At 42.4% G+C, this 5,181-nt stretch overlaps 1 protein-coding gene across 1 annotated transcript in view; it reads left to right on the top strand.

Annotated features, from left to right (window-relative positions):
* GABRA3 (gamma-aminobutyric acid type A receptor subunit alpha3) overlaps nucleotides 1-5,181 on the top strand; it is a 606,794-nt gene that overhangs the window by 202,233 nt on the left and 399,380 nt on the right. The gene's annotated exons all lie outside the window — the stretch shown is intronic.

Raw genomic sequence — 5,181 nt, 5'->3', positions numbered from 1 at the left:
GTGGCTACGGCCGTCCGCCGCCGGGGAGAGGGACGGGGTGTGGGCAGTGCGGGGAGAGAGGGAGCTGCGGGGTCGCTAGGAGTCGCCTCTAAGGAGACAGTAGCGAGAGTATGGGGAGCAGGGAGCGCGGGGTTAGGACCGGAGCCCAGGACCCAGGGGGAGCAGTCCTCCAGTACCTCTGCCCGACGCAGCGCCCTCAGGACGCGCCCGGCAGGTGCGAGGTGCGCTCCGTCTGCGGCCGCTCCAGGCTGCGACTGGCCACCCAGCCTGGCGCCCGGCTGGCTCCGCCCACTCCGACGGTAGCACTGGCAGAACCAATCCGGCATGTGCCAGGAGCCGCACAAAAAGGCGCGCGCTCTTGCCTCCGCCCGCAGCCAGCGCACCGCCCGCCCCCGCCCCTTCGGGCCTCTGCAGTCGTCCCCCTGCTAGCAACAGACACAGACAGGGGCGGGGCCGGCCCGGGGGAGGGGGAGGGGGAGGGGAATCGGCTGCAGGGGGGCTGGGCATGCATCCACACCTAGGGCACTCGGTGGGTCCTGCTCTTTCTCTCTGCAAAAATGCAAAATGTGCGTTTCTTTTGGAAGACCGTGTGCCCAGGAGTCTGTTTTTTTGTGGTGAGGGAGTGAGGTAATTAGACTGCCCTGGCTGAATCTACGTTCTGATAGAGCTGGACACATTTGGGTCCCGAGGACAAAGCTCAGGGAACTGGAAGGGTTCACCAACTGGGATCACGCTGAGATGTGACTGTCCCATAGCCAGGGCTGACACCATGGAAGGGGAAGAAGGCAAAGACCAGTGTTTCAGATATTCAAGGGAGTTAGTCCCTGGAGAGCAGGCAACTCATGCTCCTGCACTTTGGGCCCATCATGTGGAAAAGCCTGGAATTTTAGCTATTCTTTCCACTACCTCAAACACTCTCCTATGAAACAAAAGGATCTCAGAGGATAGGGAAATTCCTCCACCCAATCCCCTCTGTCCTTCCCTTCTCAGATCCTTGACAAAGCAAGCTCAGAAAGACGTCCTTCAGAGCACATGGGCCAGATGGTCAATCAATAAATAGACCTCAGTCACGTTCACCAATGCTGAACTTCCTAAGGCATGCCACTGAGAAGGGTTTCAATGAAAATGGATTTTAGGTTCACTCTTGGTTAGCTAAAACATTCACACAGAGATATAGCCCTCTTCTCCTTTCTCTCAGTATTTGGTGAAGTGAGTTGGGACTCCTTGTGCTCAGAAAACCTTCAGTTGCCTGGTTGGTTGAGTGTTTCCCACACTTAAGTGTTTAACTCTTTATCCCCACTTTCTTAACCATCTTAGAACCAAACTTTAAAAAAATCTGTCTCATAGTTCCCTGCCTTTTTTAACTAGCAGAACACCTTTGCACCTTCCTTTCCCTTCACCCCACTATTGCAGCAAATGGTCTCCTTCTCACATGAGTGTAGAAATAAAAGAAGATGGTGGAACCTGCATGTCACTGACTATTACATACAGGAATGGATCAATAAAACTCATCCCTACTGCTATTAATTCTGCCCCCATTGTCTCTGGTCATCCAGGCATCCTTGTAGAGACAATCCTTGCTTGATAAAAGTGGGAATGGTTATTCCGGGTCATTTTGTCCAACCATCTGGATTGTAATATGGAGAAACTGAGGCCCAGGGAAGGAAAAGGGATTGGCCTGAGGTCACATAACAGTAGAGGCCCAAACTAGAATCCTATTTCCAGGTTTGACTACTTCCAGAACATTATGTTTTGTGTTTTGTTTTGTTTTTTGTTTTGTTTTAGTGTGATTCAGTGTCCACTGGAAATTCAGGCAACCGCCAGCAGATGGGAGTAAATTTATTTAGATGAGGATGTTCCCAGTATCCTGGAATCAAATTCCACAGGCAATTGGTCCCTCATTTGTCAGGGGAAAACAAGCCTGAAGCTTGAAGTTTTATTCCTAGGTGCCCTTGTGACTACAAAGATTGCCAAAAAGTTGATGATGAAGAGTTCACTTCCAGACCTTACATCCCAGAGGGTCCTCCCCCACTTCTGCTCTCCCTAGAGGTAATGCTTTGTTGAAATTTCTAACTCACAAGACAAATAGCCCACAAAACGACAAGAAATACAAAAATGCCACTATAATTTGCATCAATACTTGTTGAGCTTTTGTCTAGTTAATTTATTAGAATATCCATAAATATCCAGATTGAATGGGCTTACACCTATGGGACCATGATGTAGGAGAAAGAGCACTGACCTGGAAGTTAGCCCATCTGTGTTCTGGATCCAGGTCTGCCACATGGCAGTGAATGTTCCAGTTTGGCTGGAGTGTAGGTTATGTTTGGAGTAAGACAAAAGGTAAGAGAGGTAAGAGGCAAGAGATTAGGCAGAACCTGGCCTAGTGAGCACCCACACTCAGTGCACAATAAATAAATGAAGCAAGAGAGTTTTGGACCTAATTGTCCAAACAAAGGAATTTGATTTTTATTTTAGAGTCAACTGTATGCTTTTGAAAGGATTGTGCAAGGGAATGACTCAATCAGAACGGTGCCTTGGAAGAATACCTGGTTACTTTGTGAAGGAGAAACTGGAAGGAAGAGAAACTGAGGACGATGACAGTAGTTAGGAGAGTATTGTTTACTTCTGCTTCTTAAAAAGCTAAAAATAATGAGTCTAATCTATAGATTCAATGAAATCCCTATCAAAATTCCAATGGCATTTTTCACAGAAATACAAAAAAAGAATCCTAAGATTCATACAGAACAATAAAATACACTGAATAGCTAAAGCAATACCAAGAAAGAAGAACAAGGCTGGAGACATCACAATTCCTGATTTTAAACTTTATTGCAAAGCTATAGTAATCAGTACAGCATGGTACTGGCATAAAAATAGACACATAGAACAATGGAATAGAATTGAGATCCCAGAAGAAAGCCCATGCCTATATGGTCAACTAATATTTGACAAAGGAGCCAAAAAGACTCAATGGGGAAATAAGAGTCTCTTCAATAAAGGGTGTTGGAAAAATTGGATTAACCACATGCAGAAAAATTAAATCGGACGCCATCTTATTCTACTCACAAAAATTAACCTGAAATGGATTAAAGACTTAAATGTAAGACCTTAAACTGTAAAACTACTAGAAGGAAACATAGGGGAAAAGCTCTTTGACATTGGTCTTGGCAACTGTTTTTTTGATATGACATCAAAATCCTAAGCAACAAAGGCAAAAATCAACAAGTGGGACTATATCAAACTAAAAAGCTTCTGCATAGCAAAAGAAACATCCAACAAAATCCAAAGGAAGCCTATGGAATGGGAGAAAAAATTTACAAACCACACATCTGATAAGGGGTTAATATCCAAAATATATAAGGAACTCATACAAGTCAATAGCAACAAAACAAACAATCTGACCAAAAATGTGTAGAGGAACTGAATATTTTCCCAAAGAAGACATACAAATGGCCAACAGGCACATGAAAAGATGCTCAACATCACTAATCATCAGCGAAATCCAAATCAAAACCACAGTGAAATATCACCTCACACCTGTTAGAATGGCCATCACCAAAAAGACAAGAGGCAACAAGTGTTGACGAGGATGTGGAGAAAAGGGAATCCTTCTCCACTGTTGGTGGGAGTGTACATTGGTGCAGCCACTATGGAAAATATCATGGAGGTTCCTCAAAAAATTAAAAACAGAACTACAATATGATCCAGAAATCTCACTTCTGGGTATATATATGAAGGAAATTAAATCAGGATCTCAAAGAGATGTTCATTGAAGCATTGCTCACAATAGCCAAGATATGGAAACAGCCTAAGTGTTCACTGATGGATGGATGAAGAAGATGTGGTACATATACATAATGGAATATTACTCAACCATAAAAATGAAGGCAATCCTGTCATTTGCGATGAAATGGATGGAGCTTGAGGGTATTACCCTAAGTGAAATAAGTCAGACAGAGAAAGACAAATATTGTATGTTCTCACTTATATGTGGACTCTAAAAAACCCAAACTCAAACAGAGTAGAATGGTGGTTGCCATAGGCTGAGGGTGGGGAGAAATAGGGAGATATTGGTTAAAAGGTACAAACTTCCAGCTATAAAATGAATAAGTTATGGGGATCTAATGTACAGCATAGTGACTATAATTAATTATAATGTATTATGAACTTGGAGAGTAGATCTTGAAAGTTATCAACCCCCCCCAAAAAAAAGTAATTTTGTGGGGGGCTGGAGATGTTAACTAACTTCATTGTGGTAATCATTTCACAATATAAACATGTGTCAAATCCTCATGTTGTACACCTTAAACTTACATATGTCAATAATATCTCGAAAAAGCTGAAAAAAAAACCACCCCAAAATAGTGCGGCTAAAATCTAGAAGAATAAAAGAACCCAGAGAGGGAAGTCTGGCACTAGAAGTCATTTTGCCCTGAAGGCACTTGACGAATCATAAGAGAGTTGTGATTTGTGGTGCCCTCTTGAGAAAAGGGGACAAAAGTTGAAGTCCAAGGCCCAAACAAGTGGGAAATTTGATAAGACTTCCTGCCACTTTAAACTGAGACTGAGTAGCTACCCTTTCAGGATAATGGTGAACCAGTAGCAACCAGCCCTTGCATGGACTTGTAGTCTAGATACCCATCACCTTGATGGTCCCAAGAATCTGAAGCCTTGAATTTGGATTAAAGTAGTGTTGGACAGGTAGTTTCCCCAGGCATTTGTCAGAAGCAAATGAAAATACTTTCTATAGACAGGTACTGTCATCCTAGGCCTGAAATCATTCTTACAAATAATTTTTCAATAATATGTCAGCACATAGTCAGAAGAAACTAGGCATACAAATAAAAATATGTAATGTGAGTTACAGCCAGCAGAAAAGAATAGATGGCAAAAACAAATTCACAGACATTTCAAACATCAGAATTATGAGACATAGACTATAATAACTGATTTATCATATTTCAAAAAATAAAAGATAAGCTTGAAAATATTTTCAGGTAACAGAAAATGTCATATGGACAATTTGAAAAAGGATCAAATAGAACTAGAGCTAAAAAATATAATAATGAAAACTGAGAATTTAATGGATGAATGGGCTTAACAGAAGGCAAAATGCAACTGAAGAGAGAGTTATTGAATTGGAAGATAGGTCACAAGATACTGTCCACAATTCTGCCT

Source organism: Balaenoptera borealis (genome assembly GCF_965194805.1).
Source record: "Balaenoptera borealis genome assembly, chromosome: X".
Classification (NCBI taxonomy): Eukaryota; Metazoa; Chordata; class Mammalia; order Artiodactyla; family Balaenopteridae; genus Balaenoptera; species Balaenoptera borealis.
Note: the sequence above shows the minus strand (reverse complement) of the source record. Positions and strands in the feature narration are given on the sequence as shown.